General features: G+C 44.9%; 1 protein-coding gene and 1 long non-coding RNA gene across 5 annotated transcripts in view; one reads left to right on the forward strand and one right to left on the reverse strand.

Annotated features, from left to right (window-relative positions):
* Positions 1-7,738: 7,738 nt before the first annotated feature.
* LOC128917124 (uncharacterized) lies at positions 7,739-10,961 on the reverse strand. Its single transcript, XR_008469177.1, has 2 exons — positions 10,875-10,961; positions 7,739-8,418 (listed from the first exon to the last, which is right to left on the reverse strand). It is a non-coding gene; the product is annotated as an uncharacterized LOC128917124 (long non-coding RNA).
* A 48-nt stretch (positions 10,962-11,009) lies between these two features.
* MPPED1 (metallophosphoesterase domain containing 1) overlaps positions 11,010-12,252 on the forward strand; it is a 65,384-nt gene continuing 64,141 nt past the window's right edge. The window contains exon 1 of one of the 4 annotated variants that reach the window (XM_054220751.1): positions 11,010-11,092. The gene's annotated coding sequence lies outside the window, so the exon portion shown is untranslated. The other 3 variants (XM_054220780.1, XM_054220770.1, XM_054220742.1) reach the window with 3 other exon arrangements.

Consider the following 12,252-nt stretch of genomic DNA (forward strand, 5'->3'; position numbering starts at 1 on the left):
TTTCAGGTTACTTGGAGGGACCCCTTACAACAGGCTTCTGAACAGTGGCTGTTGTATGAGTGGAAATTGCTGGCTGAGGCACCCCACGCATTGCGTCCTAATGGTGGGGGGTGGAGGGTCATTACTGAAACAGCTTTTGCAATTTCAAGATTGACAGGTATTCTAGCCACTTTTCAGATGAGAAAGGGAGGGGAATAATCTTAACCCTGAAAATGCTCTCAGTTGGACATGACAATTTATTTCCAAGACTGAACCCCAAATTATCTTCAATATCACTGCTTGTATTTGCATCAGTTCTATGTAGGGTCCTATCCAAGGTTTACCCAGCTTAAGGTTTCCAATGAGATCTGGCTCAAAAGCAAGATTCGCAGTTCAATAGAAATTTGAGGGGGCTTTTCGGATTTGATTTCAGTCCAAATCAAATCTAAGTGAGACATTTTCAGGAATTCTTCTGAACTGGAAGTTCCCCAAACTATTCAGCTGCTCAGTGATTATCACAGCTAAAATGAGCATTGACTTCACAAAGCAGCGATAGGGACTCAAACTCCCAGTTCCAAGTAGTTCCATCTGTGATTTGCTCTGTGGGGAGGACACGATAGTTTCCAAAGTTTGCCAGAAACTCAGGAACTGTCTTAGATCCAGTGAAACCGAACAGGGCTTGAGATGTTTCTACCAAAACATCTCTGTTTCAGGAGTGGCACCATTGCTATTGAAAAAAGTGTCATCTGTGGCACACCCTGCAGCCCTGATCTCTCCAGTTGTGAAACTCCAAGCTTCCTTTGAATCTCTCAGTGAAAATGGGTATGTAAGGGGCTGGTCTTGTCCCAGCACAGACCCATAGCCAAAAGCAGGGAAGTACTCCTGGCTCATACACTAGAAGCATCAATATTAGATAGTTCCATTTATCAGAGGTTGTCTTTAAATATATTCCAGCAAGCATAGGACACTTCAGTTTCTCCTTTTGGAATTAAAAATTTTCTGAATTACCTAAATAATTGTTACTCTACAAGAACTCCAGGTAGCTCCAGCCCTGAACCAAGAGTGAGGAGCACTAGCCTACACTTCTGCAAGTTTAAAAGGGATACTAGATGCTAATTCCTGCCTCTTGTTGATGATAAAGCCAGCTGAACTGCCAGCATCCACTCTGAATTCCTCTACTATCTATCTCATCAGAAGTTGGTGCACTGAAATGGAAGTTATTTAACAGATTTCCTATAGTTTCACAAATATACAGAAACACTTTTTATTCAAAATGTCTTCCCTGACCTGTGTATGATCCACCACAAAAATTCAAACTCTAATTCATCTTCTGTGCTACAGCCTGCTCTATGTTGTGTCTATAAAGAAGCAGGCAGGGCAGGGCTATTCCCTAAAGGAAGGTGAGCCAAGGACAACGCTGGTGCCTCACTAGCCAGGGCCCATCCCACATGACTCAAGGCATGTAGTGGGACAAACCAAGAGATCATGGCCAGGTCCAACGAAGAATCCAGATCTTAAGGCAATACCGTGGTGATGAGGCAGGTCTCAGGTTAAACTAGAAAGTCAGTCCATAGGTCAGGGTTAAGATCAGGTCCCGTGGTCACCAGACAGGTCCACAGCAACAACCTGCAGTCCCAGGTGAAGCCAGGAAGTCAGCCCACGGGTAGAGATCCAGATCAAGAGGCAGCACAGCCCAGCCCCATCAGTTCTCTAGCAAAGCTCAGGGAGAGATTGAAAGACCAGGGTTGAGCTTAAATAGAGCTCCTGGGCCCATGAGTGTGTGTGGAGGTCTCAGGTGAGGCTGGTCAGGGTCATTAAGACTTAGTGCACTCAGGGCCCGGACAATGCCTTCCCAAGTAATCTTTGTGCCATTTTGTGAACTAGTTCAAAAACCTCAAGTAAATAATAACTACTAGTCCTTATTCAAAAATATCAGGAAGATCCGCTCAGCAAAATACTGCCAGACAGAGACTTTCCCTGTCTTTTAACTGTCCCTACCCACTTTTTCTACAACTCTTTTGTAACTCATGGAAAGGAAATCGTACCACTTTGCAACGCCTCAAATATCCAGCAGTTTTTAAATGATGACATTACACTACATCCTTCTTTTTCAATGGATCTAGGGCCAGCTAATAAGTCTTACAATCTATGCTTTCTTTCCATCTTTTATGCAGAACTTGATCTTAAACCCTGAGCCATTCCACTGTGAGCAGAGTTTCACTGAGGTATGCTAAGGGAGAGACTATATTCCAGGATAGATGATGCCAATAGCACAATACTCCAGTATCGGGTTCTCTCTGTGGGAATCACTTTGTTTCTTGGGAATCCCTGTAGCTATTGTTCCACTGGATTTGCACTTCTGCAAGATACAGGAAGGGAGGAAACAATCGCCTCTTCCCAAACATGCCTATTCCCCTGAACAATCAATTCTTTGCTCCTTGCTTGTTTAGACTGGTATTTGCAATCAATCCCACATCAATAGCAGTCAGCGTTAAGCCTGACCCCATGCTTTTGGGTTACTACAAAACCATAGCACCACAGTTATTCCAGTCTGCTGTTGGAGTAAGTTGCCCCTCTGGTTTTGAATCTGAAGAACCACTGCTGGTCTGTTCCCATCACAAGCTTCTTTCCATACAAGTAGTTGTGAACATGTTCTATAGTTTTAATCACTGGCAGAGCATACGATAATTTTTCCCAGGAGAGTTTAGCCATTGACTCATAATAAACTGTCATTCTCTCAAGTCATTTACATTCCTGTATCAATACCCAGTCCATAAACACTAGCATCTGTGTCTAATTGAAAATGAGGTTTGAAGCCCTGGTCAGTTAACAGAGAAAAAGTTAGAAGAACCTTTTCATCTCTGAATACTAAATCACACACTGACTGCTGAAATAACATTCTTTTCTTACCCTTTTTATGCAAATATTATGTAATATTGTGAAACACTCAAATAAACCTCCTCTGGTAGGATTAATGTCCCACAAAACTGCACATCTGGGAGTCTCTGGGGAGCTGGCTGGTGTTCAAAGATCTTAAGAGTAGAATTTCCCTCCTCACTGTTCTGTGTGCCAGACCTAAATTCATTCTTTTAAACACAATTCCTATTGCTTTGGGTACAGTTTCAGACCAGCAGCCTTGAGCTTATCTGAGACTGTTTGTAAATATATGTAATTTTGTTCAAAGATACTAGCATGTGCCCAGGGTATTATCTGGGTGTAGTGAACAGGCCAGGAGAAACTCTGGACCAAAGCCTCCTCTGGTGGTCCCTCAAATGTAGCTGCCCACTATGAAAATCAAAGTCCATCAAATTGAAATGCTACAAAACTTGCTTGCAATAAAAGCCTTATTTTCTCATCTTTAGGGCCAATTTCTATTGCCAATCTTTGCTTAATATTCAGTCTGAAAAAGCAGATTAAATTGTTATAGGGTCTGGGGAATTATCTATTCATGGTCACTCAGAGAAAGCCTTTTAAAGTGTTCAAGGTAGTTTCTACACAGGAATCAAGTCTGATATAATTCTTTTTTTCTAACAAGAAATGTGCTTGACGCACAAGAACAGCTGACAGCTCAGTTATGCTCTTGTGTTATGTTTTCTCTATGTCTTTTGTGGCCTCTTCTTTCTTTGCTTGAAGGCAAAACCAGATGAGGTGAGTGTTTGAAGTGCTGGTTCTCCCTCTGGTGGCCTGGAGCTGGCTTGGAACACTGCAGCCTCAGCCTTTGCTGAATCAAGGAGAAAATGACGACACTTAACCAAAAGGTCTTTTGGGCCATTTTGCAACTGCCTGTTTGACGCAACAATACTATAACAGAACAAATCTAACAGAAAACTTCAACTCCATCCCTTTAGTCTTTCTCCTATACACTATTCATTTACTCCAGCAGGTTTCCATTTTTACGTTTTACACACATCCCTTTTTTCCTTTTTGCTGTACATTACATGTTAGCCACATTACCAAACATATAAAAATTCACCCCTGCTCCAGATCTACTAAAAATGTAGCATGTAAGATCCTGCTGTAAACTTTGTCTAAAAGCTGGTTTCGGCCAGACGTTTCTTCCTCCGAAGACTACCAGAATACTAAACTGCATTTAGTGTTGCAGGACAGTTTGTTCACACTGGTAGATTACTTACTCCACACTAACAGATCTTCAGCGGATTTGGCACAGGCTGGACTTATAAGGTACCACCTGTCAAGTAACAGTCACTATTAGTTACCAAAATTGCACAAGCAGACAGGCTCATTTAGAGTCTGCTTAGCCAGGCTGGCCTAAGAATTGTCATGTTTGAAGCTGCATCTACTTTAGTCAGTAACCAAGCTCTCACTCTTGTTGCTCAAGTATATGCTGGGGATGCTCCTGCCTCTTCCATGCTTTCCCTATGGAGTATGGTGCCCCTTGTTTTTGTCTGCATTTAGTCAAACTATTTCTTCACATTACTGTAAATTTACTTTGTCTTATAAGCCAACTGTATTATTTTTATTCATAGCTGAAAAATGAGACAGGCTATCATGCCGGCATTTATGCTAGCCTCAGAGCTGTGCTAACAGAGCTCATGGCAGTCAGTTCTCAGCTTCCTTATGAGTGCTTGCTTCCCGACCTAGATCATTGCTGCAAGGAATGACAGGTTTATGGGTAAATTCTATGGCCTTTCTGAGGGCCAGCAGCTTCCTTGCTTGCCTTGGTCCAGAGAAACATGTATTAAAAAAATGTACCTACAGACAATTTACCTACCCCCAAAAAGTTCAGTGGTATCTGTGCATTCTATAGACCTCTGCAGTTCTCTGCAAGTGAGGTGAGGAGTCTGGTTTCTCCCTCTCTTGGCTCTTCCTCTCCCTCTTCCTAACTCGTGGCTCTCCTCTAACCCCTACAGACTTTAAACCAAAGGCCCGGAACTTCTTCAAAGGTCAGGATAATGTCATCTCTTTCTGGTGGGCAAAGCATACAATTCCATTCAAACTGTATGTTATGAACCGCATCCTTTCTGTTCCTTACCCAGCTGTCCCCTACCAGGCAGATAACAGATCATTTGAAGGAGAAGCTAATTATTCCCTTTATGCTTAAACCAAAGATGCAACAGAAGAGGAAACACTTGAGGCCTTTCACCAGGCTGTAAAAGAGTGGTTACTCAGATGCTGGCCATATCATCTTGCTGAAGGTTAAACAGTGCGGTCGCTGTAGCGCTAGGAAAAGGAAGGAAGACTCTTTACTCCTGTTTTTCTCTAAATGGTAGATACACACTTCCCTTACCTCTGAATTTCCTTGTCATGGTGGGTTTATTTGACTGTATTGTGTGCTTCTGTGATTTAATTGTTATGTTATTAGGGCGAGTAAAATAAAGCTGCAGCTTTTCTTTTGCTGTATTAGTGCAGTTTAATTACATTTGGGAAAGGCGAAAAGGAGAGTGGGAGCTTGCCAACATTAATGCTGTCTGTCATTCACAGCCCATTGATGACAAGGAGTTGAAAGCTTGGCAGTTACTCTGGTAATCAGCAACCTGGCTGATGACGAATGGAAAAGATTATGTGAAATTTCCTGAAAGGGGGAAAAAAAGAGTTCTCCAAAGAAATAAAATACAAAACAAGAACAAAGGGCAAAAAAACCCAAACCCCAACTTCTAAATCCAACACAAAATCCTTTTTATAACGTTTACATGAAAGACACTACATGAAACACTTATAATAAATGAAAAATTTCCACTAGTAAACTGCGTTTATATGTCTATAAAAGGGAATCTGTGTTCCTAAAATAGGAGCACAAATATGTCCACTTGATTGTTGAAATGGACTTTTTCCCCTGAGCTGAAGGATAGGTATCACCGGTTAAAAAAAAAAAAGAATATCTTTCATCGCTATAGATGATATCTCAGTTATATTTTTTTTAATTTATAGCACTAAAAAAGAAGCTAATCTTTAGAGCTGTTACAAATATGCAACTCCAGATCTTTCAAAATACAAATACTTTCTGTTTTCTTTTTTACTCACTCCACTAAATTTTCTCTTTTTAATACAGGAGAATGCAGACATTTCATCTTACTATTAGTAACAAAAGCGACTGCTATTCAGGCTTTAGTTATCTGTAGTACTCCAGCCTGCAACACAGTAGTAATCTTCAAGAAAAACTGCAGTTAAATGAAACTGGGAACTACTTCAGTGTCTAAGAAGGAGAAATTCTACAGTGGTTATGTGGTTTTGCTGTGACCTGTACAATGGATGATTTGTGACATTTCTCATTTGTCTTAATTAAAAGCTGCGTATAATTCTGAAGCCGTTTTTGGCATCTTTGGGATGAAACAATGCTGGCTTGTAGGAGGTTTTGTCCTGTCATTTTTCTGTTAGCTGCTGGATATACCTACTCGGTTTCACAATTCACGTAATTTTGCTTTGGGATTCCAGACTTCAGCCTTTCATTTTGCTTGTGATGGGCAAATTAAAAGAAAGGCCTTATGGTATTCTATAGTATTAGGAAACCATAGCTTTAAGAATAAGAAAAACTGTTACAATTGGACAATGTACAATTGTTTGCTCGGTATGCAAGCAATTGTGAGACTTTTGTCTCTTCTATTTTGTCAAACACAGCATAATACAAAAAGGAAACATACGGCTTCTAATCATGATGTTAAGCAACTCAGGCAATTTAAAGTTTACCAGCAGGTAATGCTGTCTATGCAGGACTGCGAATAAGGAATTTCTCTTTCACACTGTTGAACAGATACATCACTATGTGGCTTCAGGCTTTTTCCCCACAGGCAGAGTACCGCAGTTCCATATTTTATGAGGAGCTGGAGCGAACACCTCACCGCAGTTGAAAGAAGATGACTGAGGTTTACTGGAAAACTACATAAGACTGATTTGATTGATGTATTTAGTGTTAAGAACTAGCTATGTATTTATTAGATTAAAAATATAATGCATGTTAGAGACCTCCTCCCCACTAAAGAAATGACAATGGGATGTTAGTCATGCATCAGATCCAGTTTTAATTTTCTGTGGAAAAGATGTAAAATTTAGGGTAAAAACTCTGTAACACATTTTTTGTGGTAGCAGAGAAGCTCCACGGCCCAAGTTAACACGTCTCTGCATGCTGTACAATGAAGAGGTAAGGCTACTTTATAGACAAGGCTTCTTCTGTACGTCATTCTCTCTATGTGGTAATTATGCCCAGGCACAACATGATGTTTTGCTGTATTTTTCCAGGTTTTATGGACATACAGCAATGCATCAAAGCTCACGTGCACTAACTCTGATTTCCATGCTATATATGCAGGTGTCCCGGCTAAGACCACACTGAAAGTATAGATCAGCTGTTCCTTGCACACGTGCATTAAATCCAATCCTTCAGGAAGGCATCATAGGAGCATAAGTCAGACAAGTTTAGGAAGTATTGACTTTAGTGCATGTGCACAGACTACCTCTGCAGTGCATGTGCAGGAACTCTGACATGTCAAAGAAGCACAGAGGATGGGAACTGGATAATATAAGGGAGGATGGATTGCAGATTTCAGAGCTATAGGCTGTCACTCAGCAGTGGTCTACTGCTCCTTGTCTGCAGTAACGCTGTGCTGACAGAAGTCTGCACAAACTCTTATCTGTAAAAATTAAACTGCTCGAGAATCATAAAAAATCCTAAAGTAGACTAGATCTGTTCACTTAATGGTTGGTTTTGAAGTACAGATTTAAATTAAACTACACATAAATAGTTGTCAGCCACCAAAAAGCCAAATTAAGAACAAAAATTCAGCAGAAATAAAGTTATGCACTGTTATACAGGATTATATTTATTATCCATTTCTGCCTTCCCCAGTGATCTCCCGAACTTCATTTGCCCAACTACCTTTCACTTTAGATAAGTGGATCATTTCCTCCCCATATCACTTGAAATGAATTTATGTCTGTTGCTATGTAAGTGAAGGTTCACACAGAACACTTTCTGTCACCAAAACTAATAATTCAAAAAATAAGATACAAGCTCTTTCACCTTAATGTAACAATATCTTTGTACAACCAAGGATAACTATTTAGGGCTTCCTTGCTTCATTATCCCATGAATTTGATCAAAATGCAATTACAAGTACTGTCCTAACTGGACAACATTATTCCATACTATTTCCCCCCCAAACTCATTATTTTAAAAAAATCAAATAACATTTTGTTGATATTTTATCTGCATCTCTTCAATTTTACTTGACGCTGTGGCTAACTTAGGTTTTCTACTTGCTGTCATGTACCGAAGTGAGTCAATCAAAAAGGAAGTTTGCTGCTGAAGTTTTGAAGGTGATGCCACTTGAACTGACTGAAGTCACCGGCTAAGCAGATGGAACAGGATGTAACTCATGCAGGAAAGCAACTTTTGAGAGCTGCAGTTTCTTCTGCAGACAGGGGGAAAATCTTCTTTGTTTCAATCCATTCAAGTAGTTCAGTTAAGAACTATTTAACTCGAAGCTGAAAAATCAACATAAGAGTAGAAACAGTAAGATTGCCTATTCTCCTCCGTCAATCTACAACTAAACCTACGTATGAGAGGATAAGATCTACTTTCTCTAAGATTGTGAAGAAGATGGCTACTAGAAGCTTCCAATTTAATTCCCATTCTACAGGTCATCATTTCAGTTGTTTCATAAAATATTTTAAAATGCAAATATGCTTTTGAAATGCATGAAGCATATTTAAGGTAGTCTTAATGAACAATTTAAAATGACCTCATGTAAATTTTAATTGAATGTCAGTTTTCATACAAACAGAACTTGACACAAATAATAAATAAATAACTAAAAATGTAAAGTACCATTCACTATTTTGTAACAATAAAGGGTGAGAAATTAATATTCTGAATGAAAGATTTTAAAGCTAAAATAGATTAATTCAATGTGTATGGATACAATGACATCTTTTAGTTGCGAAATAGTGAGATTTGGTAATAGTGGTCAGTTGCAAATTTACATTTACATGTTCACCAAAAAAGGCAAATAATTTTTTTTTTAAGAAAGACAACTAAAATTTAAAAAGTAAAAAGAAGATCTAAATGACCAAGATCATTTTTTTCCTGGTTGTTCTTGAAAACAATAGTTAAAATGAAGGATTTACATCCAGCCATCTTTACCTTACCTGGAAGACTTAATCAACAATTTTTAATATTAAGGACAAAAATAAATAAGAACAACGCTTAGCACATTTGCTTCTTTTTTTTGGTAGGAATTTATTACTCATATTTCCCACGGGGAAACTACGCAGCCTCAAGATTTCCAAAAAAAGGTGCCTGTAATTACTTTTCTAAGCTTGTACTCATGCATCTGAATAAGTGAATTGATTGTATGTTCTGCAGCTTCTAATAGGTCCTAACCATTAGGCTGATCAAAATTTTTTCAAGCACATTTGTATTGTTGTAGAAATGCTGACATGTCAAGATGCAAACTTTCAAGATAAATACATGTTTTGCCAGTAAGACAAACTGTGCGGGAGGGTTCTCAGGTCCAGTTTTCGTGTTTCTGACATTCAGCCCAGGCTCATCTCCATTTGCACGGAGAACAGCTCGGTGGGTAGCTGAGGTATTCCCTTCCCTCCCTGCACGGAGACCTGTGTTCAAGTTTGGCCTCCGCTTCGGTAAGACACTGGCTATGGGGCTAGGCTGAAATGCATTCCTTTATTTCCTCCAGAAAATTTCCTAACGCCATCTATTCCATTCCGACATAGAACAAACATCCAAATCGCAATTTTCTTTTATGGAATGGCTATTTTCCAGCTCAGGATTTTTAAGAAGACTGTTTGATCAGTGATAAAGTCACCATGTGCCCTAAAAGCAGTTGTAACTCCACTAATTGTTGCTAGATATCCAGCATGCTTCCTTGCCTGGTAGGCAATATGGGAACAAGCGTGCAGGAATTAAATTTATTCTTGGAAGGATTTTGAAACATTTCATTTTAGAATCGCTTGACAATTGTGCAGTAAAGCCCCTTCACATGTAATTCGCCTCTCCTTGATTTACGCATTTAACTCTCCTGCTCTCTACTCATAATATCATAGGAGTGTAATATTATATATTTATGATTCTATCATGGCCTGATTTTGAAGCGAAGGGAAGCCGTGCATGCTCAGTGCCTCCGAGAAACACAACCGGACGCTGGTGGGGAAGGGGCCTTCCCTCATGACACCCCGAACTTCCCCACTGCCTTACCAGTACCTCACATCTGACCCGACCTCGTCAGGCCACCATCACCCCCGAGTCCTCCTCGCCCACCGCCACCACCTGCGCTCGCTGAAGCGACAGCCAGCGGCTCCCCCGGCCCCAAGGCGCTGGCCGCAGAAGAACATTTCAGCGGCCGCGACGGCGACGCGGGCTCCGGCCGTGGGGACAGCTGGCCCTGACCCCAACGGGCCGCCTAACGGTCGCCAACCCGCCTAACGGTCGCCCAACCCGCCTTAACGGCCGGCGCGGCGCCGCCTGGCTGCAGGCGGGCACCCCCGGGAGCCCCGCACCCAAACTTCCCCCTGATCGCTGAGGGGAGAAGGGGGCGACCGGGCACGGGAAGTCGGGACCCCCCCACCTCCGCCCCCCGGCAGGCCGGCGCGGAGTTCCTGCCTTTACCCCTCGCAACACACACACACGCTCCCCCGGGTGCTGCCTCAACTCTGCCCCGGACGGGCAGCCCCGCCGGCGGGCTCTAGCGAGCCCCTCAGCCGGAGGGCCGGGAGGCGCAACCTCCCCCTCTAGCCGGAGGCGGCCTCCGCGCCGCCCCCCGCTGACCCCCCACCCGAGGCGGGAGGGCGCCAACCCGCGCCTCCGCCGCAGCGCGGGCCGGCAGCGCGTCCCGGCCCCTGCCGGGGGCCATGGAGCACCGGCGGGGCCCCGTACCCGGCCGAACCGCTCCGGCCGCGGCTCGGCCGCAGTCCCGGCAGCTCACCGCTCCGGCGGCTCCGGGGCATGGTCGGCCGGCGGGGCTCCCCGGCCGGGCGGGGAGGAGGGGAGGGCCGGCAGTGGGGGATTCCTGGCCCCCCAAAGGAGGTGGGGGAGGCGGGGGAGGGGAGGCGGGGGGGGGGGGGAGGGGAGGCTGGGCTCCCGGAGAAGGAGACGATCGCTCGCACAAAATCCTGCGTCTTCAAAGCAGCCCCGGCGGGCAGGGTAAGTATTTTGGGGGAGCCCCCTGCCCCCGCCGCCCCCCTGCCCCAGTGCAGGGACGCGGAGCGGCCGAGGGATGCGTGCGGCCGCCCCGGGCGGGGTCTCCCCGCCGGCTCGGGGCGGGGAGGGGGGGGGATTGTGCGCAGGGCCCGTTCCCTGCCTGGTGCGGGATCGGTTGGAAGCGGTGAGGTTCAAGCCTCAGCGCTGCCTTCCCCGGCTGGGGACCGGGGAGACGGGGGAGGAGGGGGATGGGTCTGCCTGTCTTGCCGTGCGAGGGTCTGAAACCCCCCCAGCCCCCCTCCCCCCCCCACCTACCCACCCCCCAAGCGCGTCAGGGCTTTGCCTCTCCCAACCAAGCTTCCCTGTGGCTCCTCTTCGCTCCTTAAAAAAAAAAAAATATATATATATATATATATGCCCCAAAGCTAGAGAGAGTGAGAGTGAGGAGGTGGGGGGTGGTTGGGGGGGAAGGGCTTCTCCGAGGAGCGGGAGAGAGGCGGAGGGAAGAAGCCGCCGAGATCCCGGCAGCTCCCCTCGCTCTGCCTCCGCGCTGCTCTGCCGGCGCTCGCCTGCCGCCGGGCGTGAGGAAGGGGGTGTGCGGAGGTAAGGGCTGTCACCGCGCTCCCGGGGTAAAGAAGGGCTGCCGCTGCCCTGCCCGCCTCGCCAAGGTCGGGGGTGGGGGGGGGAAAGCAGCCCCCCTGGCCCCCACGCGTGTCCGGTCGCCTCCCCGCCAGCCAGCCGGCAAGTTACTTTGTTCGCAGAGGTCCCGCGGAGGAGGCTGGGCTGCCGCGGGCGAGCGGGCGGCAGCGGCGGACACCCCCGGGCGGCCGGCACCGCTCTTATCCCCCCCAACCCGTGTTCAGGTGTCACCAGCCGCCGCCGGAGACTTCCCGGGAGGGAAGCCCCCCCCTCGAGGAAAATCCGTGTGCGCCTTCCCCGATGGGCTTTCTTCCACTCGGGTAGCTGGAGTGGTGGAAGAACTTTCCTTTGTCGTAGCAGAGGATTTAGTGACCTCCAAAGTTTTGTTTTGGGAGGAAACCGTTCGATAAGTTTTTCAGGATTCGTCCTAAATTTCGTCTAATTTACTACGCTGTTCTTTGGTATCCGGCACGCTCAAAGCAGTGGGGCAGTGAAAAAAAAAAAAAGATTTGGGACGTTTAGGT

This window comes from Rissa tridactyla, chromosome 1 (genome assembly GCF_028500815.1).
Source record: "Rissa tridactyla isolate bRisTri1 chromosome 1, bRisTri1.patW.cur.20221130, whole genome shotgun sequence".
Taxonomy (NCBI): Eukaryota; Metazoa; Chordata; class Aves; order Charadriiformes; family Laridae; genus Rissa; species Rissa tridactyla.